Raw genomic sequence first — 16,967 nt, 5'->3', positions numbered from 1 at the left:
AATGAGCAGACCAAGCCAGCACTGGAACAAACAGAAGCAAGTTAATTGCATTTTATGAATCTCACATCCATTTTTGGAAGTCATCCAATTCAACCCCGCCCAACTCTCACTTTATCTTTTTCAAAAAAGCAGTCATCTATTTGGTTATTTATAATATCTGAGACTGGTCAATTAAATTGTCATGTAGCTAATAAAAAAACATCATTTCATTCTAAAGCTCTGGAATCTCCCTGTACTACTCCACCCCAGAGCCATCAAAAGATCTGAATGCACTACTGAAATGTTATTTTTTTTCTTGCACCAACTGCAACTGTGAATATTTATCTATTCTTTTGATATTAATTACCTCTTTCTCTGCTTTGTATTTGTGGTCATTTAATTTTTTACTATTGTGGTTGGTGTTCCTGTGTGGCTACTACAAGTAAGGATTTCAATGCATTTATATAATGTACTTATATTTACGACAATAAATTCACATTGAATATTAAACATCATTGAGTAATACTGGAATTGTTTACACTTGAGTGTTTTATCTGATTACTGCTGCAGCAAAGGGTCCTCAGAAACCTTCTTCAACTGCAAGCTCAAGGTGGAATTGTTATACCATAAGTTAACAGGCCTGATTTTATTAATTGAACTGAGTTTCTTGTGGAAGCTGGATCTAAGAAAAAATTATCCCTTTAGTTTTAACTTTTAAACTCTTAAGTCAAATCTATATTAACTTAGTTGCTTTGCAAAGGAGGGTAATAGAATTGCAAGAAAGAACAGGGTATAATGAAGAGAGGATAGGGCAAATGGAAAATGAAGCTGCAGCACTGGGGGCAGAAAGAGGGCAGTTATGGCAAAGAATTGATATTCTTGAAAAATATAGCTGGCAAAACATACAAAATAGTGGAATTAAAGGAAGGAATGGAGAGGATAAACCCTGTAGCCTTCTTTAAACACTGGCTTCCGGATATTTTGGGGAAGGAAAGCTTGGAGAATCAGTGGAGATCGAAAGGGCCCGTCAGTCCTTCACATGCCCGGGGCCTGGACAAAGGCCATGCTTGGTGTTGGTAGAACTACCACACCACCAGGAACAAGAAAATTTTTTAAGAGCAGTGGTTGCTGGGGCAAAAGCAAGGGGAGGGCCCTTGGAGCAATAAAGTGTATTTTTTTTATCCTGATATCTATGGAACACTCCTGCATTAAAAGAAGGAATTGAAACCACTGAAAAGGGCAGCAAAGCAAAAAGGATTTGACTGTGTAATCAGATACCTGACAAACTTGAAAATAGTAATGCCGGGAGGAGAGAGGAAATTTTTCTCAGACCTAAAAGAAGCTCAAAAGTTCATCAAACAAGCTCAAACAGTTCATCAAGCAATATGTAATAATCAGCAATGGGAATAATGCTCATGAAATAATGACAGTAAAGAATGTAAATAAATGGGTGTAGAAATGGAAAGGGGAAGAAATGTAATGCGGAGAATGGTCCTGGAGGCACAGGGTGGGTGGGTGGAGAGGCGAGGGAGGTAGATGGGCGCAAAAGGCGCAACCTTTAATATAGAAGGGTGGGTGGAGACAATGTGGGGGATTTAGTCACCAGCGGAGGGAGAAGTGAAGGCGGATGTTGTATGGGGTTGGAGTTTGTTGTAGTACATTGTGTTCCTTTGTTTTTTTTTTCCTTTTTCTTCTTTTGTTGAAATTTTTTTTATCTGTCATTTTTGGGTTCATGGTCTTTGTTCTTGTTTTATGTAACCAGGGTTTGTCACAGGCCCGGCGGGCTGGAGCAGACAGCTGAAGGAAAAAGGTTGGACGAACGATGGATGCAGGGTGGTGGGGGTATGGAGGAAACACAAGTCTGAGAATCCCTGAGGCAACAGCCAAAAGTATAAAGTATGTTAGGTTAACATTAATGGCTTGAAGAAGACAGTGAAGAGAAAAAGAGTCTTGGTACACGTTAAAAAAGGGAGCGGATCTGGCCTTTCTCCAAGAAACATATTTAACAGAGTGGGAACACCAAAATCTAAAAAGGGGATGGGTGGGCCAGGTAATATCCTCCTTGTTCAGTTCGCATGCAAGGAGAGGGGGCAATTCTGATAAGTAAGTGTGTTCCAGTGAGAGTGCAGAATGGAATCACAGACAGAACGGGAAGATTTGTAATGGTGCACTGTTAGATATATTCAGAATCCTGGTCCTTAGTAAACATGTATGCTCCCATTTGATGACAAAAAGTTCATACAGAACATTTTCCTGAGATTTGCAGAGGGAAAGGAAAACATTCTGGTTGAGGGAGATTTTTAATTTTTGTCTAGATCCTGTCCTAGATAAGTAAACAAAGAAAATTACCAAAACAAAAGCAGAAAGGGGTACCATTGACAGTATGAGGGAGATGAACTTGATAGATGTGTGGAGGCGGATGAATCCCAGGGAGAGGGACTATTCCTTCTACTCAAAACAACATGACTCCTACTCTAGAATAGATTTTCTTTCTCTAGCTTCACCCCATGTAGAGGGTAGGATCATGGAGGCTGAGTACATAGCTAGACTTCTCTCAGAACATTCACTCCTGACATTAACAATAGAAATGCCAGATAACCAGGATACAGCATACAGATGGCGTCTTAGTTTGTTGCTGTTAAAGAAGTCGGAGTTTTGTAGTTTCATAAGAGGGCAGATAGATATGTTCTGCAAGGCCAACTGTACTCTACTCCAGGTAAATTCCTCCTTTGGGATACCCTCAAAGCATATTTGAGAGGTCAAATAATTGGATACACCAAAACAGTAAAACAAAATATGAGGGAGGTGGACAAATTAGAACAGGAAATTACTCATCTAGAAAAGGATTTCCAAAAATGGGTTCAGAGGTCCATTACAGGCTCTAACAAATAAAAAACTGAAATACAATATGCTCCAAACATATAGAATGAAAAAGGTCATAATACAGACAAAACAAAAATACTTTGAATTGGGAGAGAGCTCAAAAAGTCCTTTCCTGGCAGTTAAGGACAGAACAGGCTTCAAGGATGATCAATGTGGTACAAACTGGGAATGGCAGGATCACACATAAACCAAAAGAGATTAATGAGCCCTTCACGGAATTCTATGACTGTTTATATAAATCAGAACTGAAAGGGAGGTTCAAAAAAACCCAGTGAGTTCCTATCTAAATTAGAATTACCAAATTTAGACCCAGAAGAACAGGAAGGCCTAGATCTTCCCTTTACAGAAGAAGAGATAGGGAAAGCATTAAATTCACTGCAAACTAACAAGAGGATGGGTTTCCACTTGAGTTTTATAAGGAATTTAAAGATTTATTGATACCGTTCTATGTGGAGGTAGTAGTCCAGGCAATGGAGACCCATACCATCCCAGAATCTTTTACAACAGCAGTCATTATGATGATCCTTAAAAAAGACAAAGATCCACTAATGCCATCTTCTTATAGACCCATTTCACTGTTAAACACAGACTATAAGATACTGGCCAAAGTCCTGGCAAATAGATTGGCAAAACATTTGCTAAAACCAATAAATAAAGACCAAGCAGGCTTTGTGCAAAGAAGACAGATAGCGGATAACATTAGCAGACTGTTGAGTATAATGCATCTGGTACAAACCAGAAATGAGAGAGGTTTAGCTGCGGCCCTAGTTGTTGAAAAGCCATTTGACAGATTGGAGTGGGATTTCTTATTCAAAGTGCTATAAAAGTTGGGGTTAGGGCCAACTTTTATAAATTGAATAAAGGGCACTGTACACACACCCAAGGCTAAAGTTGTGACCAATGGACAAATTTATCCAGCTTTCCCACTGACAAGATCAAGTAAACAAGGGTGCCCACTATCTCCAGCCCTCTTCATATTAGCCATGGAGCCACGAGCTGAAGCCATTCATCAGGATCCAGACATCAAGAGTTTTAGAGTAGGGCAGGAAGAACATAAGATCAATTTATTTGCTGACGACGTGCTGATATATCTGACAGACCCAACAAACATTTTGCCCAAGCTGTGATCTATTCTGGAGGACTATGGGGAGATCTCTGGCTATAAGGTTAATTGGGACAAGAACAAAAGTCAATAGCAAGAAAACTGTTATTTAAAGTGGTCACAAAATGGGATTAAATATCTCGGAGTCAGAATAGACAATAACTTGAATAATTTATATAAACTAAATTATACCACCTTGCTTGGGAGAATTGAGGAGGATTAATGTCCCTGCCCATAACCTTAGTAGGCAGAGTCCACTTTGTTAAAAAGGGTTGCCAAGACTTCAGTACCTTTTCCAGACACTGTCCATGGCATTGCCTCAGGGATTCTTCCAAAATTTACTCTCAAGAATAAGAACATTTTTGAGGAGGAGTCACGTGATGGAGTAGTGGCCGGACGGTGAACTCCAGCCCTCTCCAGAAAAGTCGGGAAAAACAAGAGAAAACACAAAGGCACAGAAATAAAAGTTACAGAAAAGTGAGTATAAAGGTGGAAAGAAGATGGCAACAAAAAAAGAAAAGTCGAAAGCAACGGTAAGAAGAGAGGAAGAGAAGACAAAGGAGGAAAAAGGTGAAGGCCTTACCTGTCCGAAGAGGCCCGCTGCGGAGAGAGAAACCCGCTCCCTCAGGTCGGTAAATAATGGACTACAAAAATGGCTCGCAGAGCCGAGTAAAAATGCGCAACCGCGCATGAAAAAAAACACACCGACGGGAGGGGGGACCAGCTGGGGAGTCGATCTCCACAGCCGGCAACGACAGCTGCAGAACACCTGCAGCAAGAAGAGACCACAGAAGACAATAGAAACAAGAAAGAAGAGGAGGAAAGGGCAACAAAGAAACAACAGATGGCCAACCCAGAGGAAGAAGAAGAGGAAGAGTACAGTGAAATAGAAGAAGAAAAGAAAGGCAAGGTAAAGGATATACTTGCTCTTATTAAAGGATACATGGAGTCATTTAAAGAATGGCAAACACAGGAATTTAAGGATTTAAGAAAAAGAATAAACAACACAGAAGAGAAAATAAATAAAATGGAGATGACCTTAACAGAAATGGGAAAGAAAATGGACAAGATGGAAGAGCGGGCAGTAGCAGCAGAAATGGAGGTAGAAGACTTAAAAAAGAAATTGGAGAAATCTAATAAAAAAACTAAAGAGACACAAGAACTACTAGCTCAAAAAATAGATACAATGGAAAACCATAACAGAAGAAATAACATAAAGATAGTGGGCCTTAAGGAAGATGAAGAAGGCAAGAATATGAGGGAGTTTATAAAAGAGTGGATCCCTAAGACCCTAGGATGTCCAGAACTACAGCAAGAATTGGAAATAGAAAGGGCACATAGAGTACTGGCCTCTAAACCACAACCACAACAAAAACCAAGATCTATTGTAGTAAAATTCCTAAGATATACTACAAGAGAAAAGGTACTGGAAGACAATGGAAAAAGTAAGAGAGGGCAACAAACCACTGGAGTATAAAGGGCAAAAAATCTTCATTTATCCAGATATAAGTTTTGAACTCCTAAAGAAGAGAAAAGAGTTCAATACAGCAAAGGCGATTTTATGGAAGAAAGGGTATAAATTTATACTAAAGCATCCAGCGGTATTGAAAATATTTATTCCAGGACAACAAAACAGACTATTCTCGGATCCAGAAGAAGCACGAAAATTTGCAGAACAATTGCAAAAATAGACTGAGGGAGGAAGACGGGTAATGAGAGTTAAATTGAGCACGATTGATATGTATGTGGGTAAAGACAAAAATAGACTGAGGGATGAAGACGGGTAATGAGAGTAAAAATGATCACGATTGATATGTATGCGGGTAAAGAGGTATAAGAGTGAATAGAGACAATGAGCATTCATGAATGTATCTGTACTTAGAGGAAAATATAGATAGTATAGACAAGAATTAATAAGGGAAGGTAATGGAATAGAGAGAATAAGGAGGGAATTAAAAGAGTGACCTTTGTGACATATGAAAAGTGAAATCTTTTCTGGGGGAGGCGGGGTGGGGGGAAATAGCAGTCACTGCAAAATCAGTTGACGCTTGCGAGTGGATTCGCAAATCCAAATGGAGAGGGGAGATGTGGTTGTCCGACAAAGGTTAAAGGACAACTCAGGAGGTGAAGGGGAGATTGGGGATAAATAAGATAGAAATAGGAGAATAAGGAAAATGTTGGATGTTGTAGGAATGTTGTCTTATAAAGAGTTGAAAATAAGAAAACAGAAATGGAAAAGGAGGAAAGGTAATGATGGAAAAACGGAAAGAGAAGATAAACAAAATATAAAAGGGCTACGCTGAACTATATGACTTTAAATATTAATGGAATACATAACCAAATTAAAAGGAAGAAACTACCAAATTTAAATGAATAAATGTATTCCATTAGAAAAAATAACATATTGGTTAAGAAATAATATTGAAATATTCGAACAAGTATAGGAGCCTTACATTAAATACAATAGCGAAAACCTACCGGGGACAAACATTACCTAAGTTGATGGAAGGAGAAGGAAAGAAAAGAATGGACTCAGTAGAATTTCTGGTGTAATTTTGTTGAATGACAACATTGTCTGACTGGCTTAATGCAACCTAGATTGTATACCTAAAATGGATGAGAGGGGGGGGTGGGGGGGTGGTTTGGGAGGAAAGGGGGGGGGGGAAGAAAAAGTCACTGTATATGTGTGAAAAAGAAATAGTGTATATCATGGCTAATGTGATTTATGGTGTGAAAAATAAAAAAATTTTAAAAAAAAAGAACATTTTTATGGAATGGAAAGGTAGCCACGGTCATCTCTATGGAAAAATTGTCCTGGGATTACAGTCTGGGTGGATTACAAATGCCAGACTTCAAGAAATATTATTTGGCATCTCAGTCAAGATCATCCCCTCACTCTTTGAAGGGAGAGATGCACCATCCTGGCTGCAAATTGACCTACACAGGGTAGATGAGAAGGTCGCAGAGGACTTCATTTTTAAATGGAACACTAAATTGTTATCTGGGAAAACAGGCAGCCCTATACTTAAACAAATTATCTTCATTTGGAATAAAGTTAACCAATATCTAGAAACAAAAGGGGGCTGTCCCCAAAAACACCCCTGACTCCAAATAGACCAATACCATTGATAGTAGGTATCAAGATCCTAGACACTTGGCATCGTAATAGCATCAGGTGCATTAAGGACTGTTATGAACAGGGGCAACTAATATTGTTTGAAAACTCAAGCATAAATATGATTTATCAAACAAGACATTCTACTGCTATCTTCAGATAAGATCTCTCTTGCAGGACAAATTAGGTCCAACTATTGCCCTACCAATGTGCAGTGACACGGAGGCCATGATTCGAAGGGGGAACATATGGAAGTTATTCTCGGCAAAGTATGACTTAATCCAAGCAAAAAAACCTAAACCAGGCCTTCATCGATCAAGGAAGAGGTGGGAGTCAGATCTAGAAATATTGATTGATGAGCTTGATGACTTTTCCTGATCCCAATCAGGAAAAATCAAGATAAGAAAACGGCCTGAACACTGGCCGCCGTGTCATGACAAACCCATAAAACCCTGATATATGTCTTATACCTTTGTTGTGAGTGTCTTGAACGTTGTGTATAACTGTGGTTAGTTAAGTGTTAAGTGTTAAATGTGGGGTTAGGGAGGGAGGGTGATGAAAAGAGCTAGACCTCTGCAGAAAACTGTATAAAATGGATAATTGTAACTTGTTGTCGATACGGATATTGTTAACATTGACGCTGATAATGCTGATAATTGTTTGAGTTTAAGTTTGGAAAATCATAAATAAAATATTCAAAGAAAGTTAGTTTAATGAGACCATAATGCATCTCTGGCCCCCTTGCCTTTCAACCTACTCAGTCTAATGGTTAATCCACCACTGACTGTAATGAGCTCTGGGCAACACAAATGGCAACTCTTTGTCTGCTTTATGGCAGGCAGAAGGTAATTTTGTGTAATATTACATGTTCTGTAATATTACTTGAGAATAAAGGAATTTTGATCTTGATTCTTCACTGTATCTTTTTCCCTCCTTTATACACGGGATCCACTGGATGTTACCACGGCAAGCAAATGGTCTTAAAATCTCTCAAGGAACTTCCTGGTAGGCTCTTATTTCATGAAGAAGCAGAAGTTCACAACTCCTGGTAGGGACTCTGTCAGCCCATCAACTGTGACTTTCTGCTCTCTTTCGTTGAGCTATTTTTTGTTTCAATTTGCTATTTGTTAGATTCCATTGGCTTTTTTTTGACAAGACTTTCATTTGAGACCTTGTTAAAAACTTTGCTGAAATCCTGATAACTTTTATTAAATTAGCTGCTCTCATGAATTCTCCTTGTTACCACCCCAGAATAAATCTCTCATTAATTAGACAGCACTTTCAGGAGTCAAGTGATGGAGTAGTGGCCGGACAGGGAATTCCAGCCCTCTCCGGAAAAGTTGAAAAAAAACGCACAAAACACAAAGGTACAAGAATAAAAATTAAAACATAGTAAAAGTAAAGGTGAGAAGAAAATAGAAGCGCAGAGAGAAAAGTCGAAAGCAACGGGAAGAAGAGAAGATGAAAGAACGTCGGAAGAAGAAGGTGAAGGCCTTACCTGTCCGAGGAGGCCCGCCGCGGAGAGAGAACCCCGCTCCCTAAGGTCAGTGGAAGTCCCGAGCTCAGGACTACAAAAATGGCTCGCGGAGCCGAGTAAAAGTGCGCAACCGCGCATGAAAAAAAACACACTGACGGGAGGGGGGAACAGCTGCGGAGTCGATCTCCACAGCTGAGAGTGACAGCTGCAACACAGCAACAGGAGGAGAACATAGAAAATAACGACAACAAGAAAGAAGAGAGCAAAAAGAAAACAAGGAAACAACAGATGGCCAACCCAGAGGAAGAAGAAGAAGAAGAACATAGAGAAATGGAAGAAGAAGGGAAAGGCAGGACAATGGATATATCTTTTTTTAAAGAATATATGGAATCAGTGAAAGAATGGCAATTACAAGAATTTAATGAGATAAAAAGAAGAATTAAGAGTGCAGAAGAAAAAAATGAATAAAATAGAAATGGTCATATCAGAGATAGGAAAAAGAGTGGATAATGTGGAAGAACGAGAAATAATCATAGAAATGGAAGTAGAGGACTTAAAAAAGAAATTAGAAGAATCTAATAAAAAAGTTAAAGAGGCACATGAGCTGTTAGCTCAGAAGATAGATATAATGGAAAACTATAATAGAAGAAATAATATAAAGATAGTGGGCCTGAAGGAAGATGAGGAAGGCAAGAATATCAGAGAATTTATAAAAGATTGGATCCCCAGGATCCTAGGAAGACCAGAATTACAGGAAGAAATGGAAATAGAGAGGGCACATAGAACACTAGCCCCGAAACCACAACCGCAGCAAAAACCAAGATCCATTTTAGTAAAATTCTTAAGATATACAACAAGAGAAAATATATTGGAGAAAGCAATGAAGAAAATAAGAGAAGACAAAAAGCCACTGGAATACAAAGGTCAAAAAAATTTTTTCTATCCAGACATAAGTTTTGAACTCCTGAAGAGGAAGGAGTTCAATACAGCAAAAACGATCCTATGGAAAAAAGGATATAAATTTATGTTAAAGTACCCAGCGGTACTTAAAATAGTTATTCCAGGGCAACAAAACAGACTATTCTCAGATCCAGAGGAAGCACGAAAATTTGCAGAACAACTACAAAACAAGCAGAGAGATATGTGTAGATGTGTATGTATATATGTGTATACATGAGAGTATCCATATTTAGAGGAAAATATAGAGTATAGATAAGAATTAATAAGGGAATGAAAGGGAATAGAAGGAATAAGGAGGGAATTAAAAGAGTGACCTTTGTTATATATGAAAATTGAAACCTTTTCCGGGGGGGGGGGCTTGGTGGGGAGGAGTTACGGTCACTGCAAAATCAGTTGATGCTTGCGAGTGAATTCGCAAATCCAAATGGAGAGGGTTGCCCGACAAGGGATAAAGGGCAACTCAGGAGGGGGAGGGGAGAATGGGGTTAAAGAAGTTTTAAATAAGAGAATAAGGAAAATGTTTGATGTTTTAGAAATGTTGTCTTATAAAGTGTTCAAACAAGAAAGCGGAAATGGATAAGAAGGAAAGGTGATGATGAGGAAACGGAAAGGGAAGATAAACAAAGTATGAAATGGCTACGTTGAACTATATGACTTGAAATATTAACGGAATACATAACCAAATCAAAAGGAAGAAACTGCTAAATTTACTGAAAAAAGAAAAAATTGATATAGCATTTGTGCAAGAAACACATTTAACTGAAATGGAGCATAAGAAATTAAAGAGAGACTGGGTAGGACATGTAACAGTAGCGTCGTATAATTCAAAAGCAAGAGGAGTAGCTATATTAATCAGTAAAAATGTACCAATTAAAATAGAAGAGGAAATAATCCAGCAGGGAGATATGTAATGATAAAATGTCAGATATATTCAGAGTTTTGGAATCTACTCAATGTATATTCACCTAACGAAGAAGATCAAAAGTTTATGCAAGATATTTTTTGAAGATAGCAGACATGCAAGGGAACATATTAATAGGAGGGGATTTCAACCTTAATTTGGATTCAAATATGGATAAAACTAGGAAAAAAATTAACAGAAAGAACAAAGTATCCAAATTTATAATTAAATCGATGCAAGAAATGCAACTTTTGGATATATGGAGGAAACAACACCCAAAGGAAAAGGAATATTCATATTATTCGGGTAGACATAAAACATACTCAAGAATAGACCTATTTTTGTTATCAGCTCGTATGCAAGATAGAGTAAGAAAGACAGAATATAAAGCTAGAATATTATCGGACCATTCACCCTTGATATTGACAATAGAGTTAGAGGACATCCCTCCAAGAATGTATAGATGGAGATTAAACTCCATGCTACTTAAAAGGCAGGATTTTAGAGAATTCATTGAAAGACAAATTAAAATGTACTTTGAAATAAATACGGAATCAGTGAAAGATAAGTTTATACTATGGGATGCAATGAAAGTGTTCATCAGAGGGCAAATAATAAGTTATGTAACCAAGATGAAGAAGGACTACAATCAGGAAACAGAGCAGTTGGAAAGGGAAATAGTAAATATAGAAAAAGAATTAGCAATGAAGGAAGACACAACTAAAAGAAGAGAATTGGCAGATAAAAAAATAAAATATGAAACAATACAAACATATAAGGTGGAGAAGAACATAATGAAGACAAAACAGAAATATTATGAACTAGGGGAAAAAACGCACAAAATTCTAGCATGGTAGCTTAAGACAGAACAAGCTAAGAAAATGGTATTGGCATCAAGGAAAAAAGACAAACAAATCACATATAATCCAACGGAGATTAATGAAAACTTTAGAGAATTCTATGAACAATTATACCAAACTGAAAACGAAGGGAAAGAAGGGAAAATAGATGAATTTTTAACTAAAATTGAATTACCAAAATTACAAATAGAAGAACAAAATAAATTAACAGAACCATTTGAAATAGTAGAAATACAAGAGATAATAAAAAAAACTACCAAATAATAAAACACCAGGAGAGGATGGATTCCCAATAGAATTCTATAAAACATTTAAAGATTTATTAATTCCTCCCCTCCTGGAAGTAATCAACCAGATTGACAAAACACAAAGCTTACCAGATTCATGTAAAACAGCAATAATTACAGTAATACCAAAGCAAGGGAAAGATCCACTCGCACCAGCGTCATATAGACCAATATCATTACTTAACACAGATTATAAGATAATAGCTAAACTATTAGCAAACAGATTAGCAGATTATGTACCTAAAATGGTAAATCTAGACCAAACTGGATTTATTAAAAAAAGACGCACAACAGACAATATTTGTAAATTTATTAACTTAATTCATGCAGTAGAAGGGAGTAAAGCGCCAACAGTAGCAGTTGCTTTAGACGCAGAGAAGGCCTTTGACAGAGTAGAATGGAATTTTTATTCAAAGTATTGCAAAAATTCAGTTTACCAGAGAAGAATATTAATTGGATTAAAGCATTATATAAGGGGCCATTGGCGAAAATGACAGTAAATGGATATATATCAAAGCAATTTAATTTAAGCAGATCAACAAGGCAGGGATGCCCACTATCACCCTTATTGTTCGCATTAGCTATAGAACCACTAGCAGAATTGATAAGAACAGAAAATAAAATAAAAGGGATAAAAATAAAAGACAAGGAATATAAAATCAGTTTATTTGCAGATGATGTTATAGTATACTTAACAGAACCAGAACTATCAATTAGACAGCACTTTCTCAAAACAAATCCTCATGGATTGTCCTGTTTAACTGTGCTTAGCACTATAGGCAGACAACATATCATGCTGGTATCATATCTGTGACTGCAAAAATGCCTGTCAACTCTTCTAATTATTGCATCTTTTCGAGACCTTTCTCCTCCCAATCTGTTCAGTTGAGCCTGGGCTTTGATTGCACCTTCCAGGAACCCTCTTTCCCCCCCCCCCCACCCCCTACCCCCATTGCTCCAACAATAATCAGAACTGAATTCTGGTTAGAACGTAACCAGAGGTCTCCTGAATGGTCTTACTGATCAGTTGGCTATATTGCACTCACTGAGCTGCAGGGTGACTACCTTCTGAAACACTCAATCAATGAAATAATGAGCAAACAATAAGAAGCTGGAGGGACTCAGAGAGCAGCCATGGGGAGAAAAATGAAAGGTCAATGTATCAAGCAGGAACAGACCTATAAAAGGGTACTGACCTGAAAAATTCCCTCTATGGATGCTTCCTGACCTGCTGAGTCCCTCTGATTCTGATTGTTTGCTTAAGGTTCCAGCATCTGCCTTTCTTGCCTTTCTAATCCATAAAATAGTTATCCCGATTGAAAGGCTGTGAAGATAAACATGGGACTTGAGCACATCCATCTGATGACACTGCCTGCACATCCAGTTGCCCAGAACATGGGAATTAGCCGAGAGTTTCCATACACCGTGCCATGTTTCTATTATTAGTTTATCTCATGCAGAAGTAAATAGAACTCCTTCCATCACCTTCAACAACATTCTGCCATCAGACACATCTCCTCCCCTTTCATGATTTCAATAGGACTGCTCCTTGTTCACTACCTAGTTCATAGGGTCATAAGGCCTGCTTCCATGCTGTATGGCTGTTTGGCCCAACTTGTCCATGCCATCCTTGCATGGGCAAGGATCACAGAAACAACTGTGATGGGAGAGTGCGCAAGCACAGGAAGAGTAGCTGCCTGCCCAAATGTAGTGGCTCAAGGACAGGGAAAGGAAAGGCACACAGACCCAGAGCCCAGGCGCAGTGGAGCCCAGTAGAGCAGTGGTTGCCATGGAGTGAAGTCCAGGCCAGAGAAACCGCTCTAATTTTTGTTGTAGAATACAATAGTTATACAATATTAGAACTAGTATTGCTAATAGTGTATCACTATTTTCTGTGATCTCCTGGAGCTTTGCTCAATTGCCACTAGGGAGTCGGGGAGGAATTTTCCAAAAATCTTTTCCTGTAATTGGCTGCAGGTTTTTCTTTGGCTTTTTGCCTCCCCCAGGAGCCTCCCTACCAGAATAAATAGGCAGAGAGTGGTGCTGTTGTGAGAAAGAGAGAGTGGGATAGAGGGTGAAAGTGGAAGAATGGAGCCCAGGGCAGGGGAATGGTCCTCTTGTATGATGTGGATTGTTCGGGAAGTCGATAGTTTCCTTGATGATTAAAAATGCAAGAATGCTGATAATCTTGACAAGCCATGTTGATGCTTTGGAGCAGGCAATGGATAAACTCAGGAGCATTTGGGAGGCAGAGGGTGTGATAGGAATTATAGGGAGGCTATTACACTTAGGAGACAGGTAGAGAGTAGTTAGGTTATAGTTAGGAGAACGAGCAGACGTCCCCCTGAAATTGCTTTGAATACTGTTAAGGGGGATGAGTTACTGGACACAGCCATGGCAATCAAGTCTCTGGCACTGAGTTTGGTGCTGTGGCTAAGAAGGGAAGGGAGAAAAGAGAGGCAGGCTGTAGTGATAGGGGATTCCATAGTTAGGAAGTTAGATGAGAGGCTTTGTGGAGGAGATCGTAAATTCTGGATGGTATGTTGTCTCCTTGGTACGGAATATCACAGATCAAGTTCACAACATTCTTAGGTGGGAGGGTGATCAGCTAGATGTTGTGGTCCATGTATGGACCAATGAGATAGGTAGAAAGGGTGAGGAGGTCCTGAAAGGAGACTTCAGGAGTTAGGTGCTAGGCTGAAGAAGAGGTCTTCCAGGGTAGTGATCTTAGGGTTGCTTCCTGTGCCATATGCAGGAGAGATTTGGAATAGGAGGATAAGGCAGCTTAATACGTGGCTGAAGACATGGTGTAGGAGGGAGAGCTACAAGTTTCTAGATCTGGGATTTGTTCCAGGGAAGGTGGGACCTGTACCGACAGGACAGATTGCATCCGAACTGGAAGGCGATTAAAATCCTTGCGGGTAGCTTTGTTAGCCTTGTCCCGATGAGTTTAAACTAGATTTGCAAGGGAAGGGGAACAATATGGTAGAGCAGTTAGTGGGTTGGAGAATAAAGGTCATGCAAGGACTGGATGTATAGACAGAAATCAAAGGTTTATACATAATAGAAATTTTCTCTGGTGTGTTTATTTTAATGCAAGGAGTACTGTTTGAAAGGCTGATGAGTTTAGGGCATGGATTGACACGTGGGATTATAATATTGCTATTAGTGAGACTTGGTTGCAGGATGGACAGGACCGTCATCTTAATGTTCTGGGGTTCCGTTGCTTCAGGTGTGATAGAGGGGGGAGGGATGAAAGGGGGAGGAGTGGCATTGCTAATCATGGAAAATATCTCAGTTGTGCAAAGTCAGGACACCCAGGAGGACTTGTCTACAAAGGCCATATGGGTGGAGTTGAGGAACGGGAACAGTGTGATCATACTAATAGGGTTATACTATAGACTGCCCAATAATCAGAGAGAATTGGAGGAGCAAATCTGCAGAGAGATAGCAGTACTTGACCTCCTATTAGGGAACAAGGCAGGTCAGGTGACAGATGTATGTGTAGGTGAACATTTTGGGTCCAGTGTCCATAATGACATTTATGGAAAAGGATAAGTCTGATCCTCATGTTGAGATTTTAAATTGGAAGAAAGTAAATTTTGTGGAAATGAGAAAGGATCTGGGAGAAGTGGATTGAGATATTTTGTTTTATGACAAGGGTGTGTTAGGAAAGTAGATGGCCTTCAAGGGCAAAATTTTGAGAGTGCAGAGTTTGCATGTTCCTGTTAGAATTAAAGACAAAGTTACCAGGTATAGGGAACGCTGGTTTTCAAGGGATATTGGCGATCTGGTTAAGAAAAAGAAGGAGATGTATAGCAGGTATAGGCAACAAGGATATGGTTATGATATGGGGAGGAAATATAGAAAAATCAAGCAGTAGAGCAAGGAATTAGGAAGGCAAATGAAATGTTGGCTTTTATGAATGAAATATAGAAATAGGGAAGTTTTGATACAGTTGTACAGGGCATGGATGAAACCATACCAAAAGAAAGGCAATAAAAGCAGGATATATTCACCAAATTAGGCAGTATCTGTGAGGAAGGAACAGGATACCAGTAAATATTTCAGTTTAAATTTTTTTTTGTTTATACATGGGGGTTTATAATGTATATTACCGATTATCTGAAAATCGGTTAACCGAAAAGTTCAATTATCCAAATTTTTTTTCGGCGGTGACATGACATCATAAGTTGAAAAAAAAATCACCCAAAGTGCTCATGTGGGGTTCTGATGTACTGTTAGTGCCATTTTTGGTAACAACAGAGTTCAGAACCAGCCGAGAAATCAGACGCTGAATGGCTGGATGTCAGCTCAGAGAAGCAGGCTGGAATCCTGAGCCATCAGTGAGTGACTGGAGGAAGTCGAAGGGCCAGGCTGCGCTTGGGGAGATTGTCCTCGTTTCAGGTAACTCTCTCCCCTCTCTCTTTCCATTTCTTCTTTACCCTCCACTGTACTTGGTTCTCCACTGGCAAGGCGTCATCAAGGAGAGTGGCCTCCTGGGCAGGAGCGGGGGCCTTGGGTTCCCGGGCAGGATTGGTGATGGCAGTGGGGAAGTGTCAGATATCGGCGATGGCTGATCTTCCGTTTTCTTCCGTTAACTGACAAGTGTTCTGCTGATGTTACTGGATTGCTTAAAGCCATTATTCAGTTATCTGAAAAATCCAGTTAACTGAAAAAGTCTTGTCTCAAGCTTTTGGATAACTGGAAACATGTTTGGATCAGCTGTATCTTGGTAGATAGCATTCCCATATGCCCAAATGAGGTGCACCAGAGATCAGGGCTTTCTGAGATCGCTTCCTGTCCACCTGTCCATTGCACATGGTGAAAGCATTAAAATGACTTGGATGAACAAAAAGATGAGTCACCCAATGCAGGATAGCATTTAACTTGTCCTGAAAACTACTTTATGTATTTAGCTGACGACTGTGAAATTGTGATCTCACAGTCAATGAAATAGCATTGATGAGCAGACAGTGTAGCACAATTTGCAATAATCCCATCACCATTTGACTAGCCATTGATGGACCAAGCCCTTCACAGGTTTTAACCAGCAAGTGAAACTGAATCAAGCTTAATCCTACTTAAATTATAGTTACAGTGCATGGAAATGGCCCTTCAGGCCAATACATCAATACCCACCAAGTTTATCTATCTACCTGAGCTAGTCCCGCTTTCCTGTGTTTGACCCATATATCTCTAAAGCTTTCCTATTCATAACCCTGCCTAAAAGTCTTTTAAATATTTTAACTGTACTTGCCTCTACTACATCCTCTGGCAGCTCCTCCCAGATATCCACCACTCTTTCTGTGAAAAGGTTAACACTTGAGTCACTTTATCCACTCTCTCACCTCCAACCTATGCCCTCTAGTTTTAGACTTTTCTTTTTCTTTTTCATCCCAC

General features: G+C 39.2%; 1 protein-coding gene and 1 long non-coding RNA gene across 14 annotated transcripts in view; one reads left to right on the top strand and one right to left on the bottom strand.

Moving 5' to 3' along the window:
- LOC138760885 (uncharacterized) overlaps positions 1 to 16,967 on the bottom strand; it is a 216,905-nt gene that overhangs the window by 117,761 nt on the left and 82,177 nt on the right. Inside the window, exon 4 of one of the 6 annotated variants that reach the window (XR_011355947.1) lies at positions 12,761 to 12,888. The exons of the other annotated variants lie outside the window; for them this stretch is intronic. This is a non-coding gene — a long non-coding RNA (uncharacterized lncRNA). The remainder of the gene's footprint in view (positions 1 to 12,760; positions 12,889 to 16,967) is intronic. 6 annotated transcript variants of the gene reach the window in all.
- Positions 1 to 16,967, top strand: part of LOC138760884 (uncharacterized) — a 143,244-nt gene that overhangs the window by 108,257 nt on the left and 18,020 nt on the right. The window lies entirely within an intron of this gene.

The sequence above is a fragment of the Narcine bancroftii genome, chromosome 4, assembly GCF_036971445.1.
Source record: "Narcine bancroftii isolate sNarBan1 chromosome 4, sNarBan1.hap1, whole genome shotgun sequence".
In the NCBI taxonomy this organism is placed as follows: Eukaryota; Metazoa; Chordata; class Chondrichthyes; order Torpediniformes; family Narcinidae; genus Narcine; species Narcine bancroftii.
The sequence above is the reverse complement of the archived record's forward strand: the minus strand, read 5'-3'. Positions and strand labels throughout refer to the sequence as shown.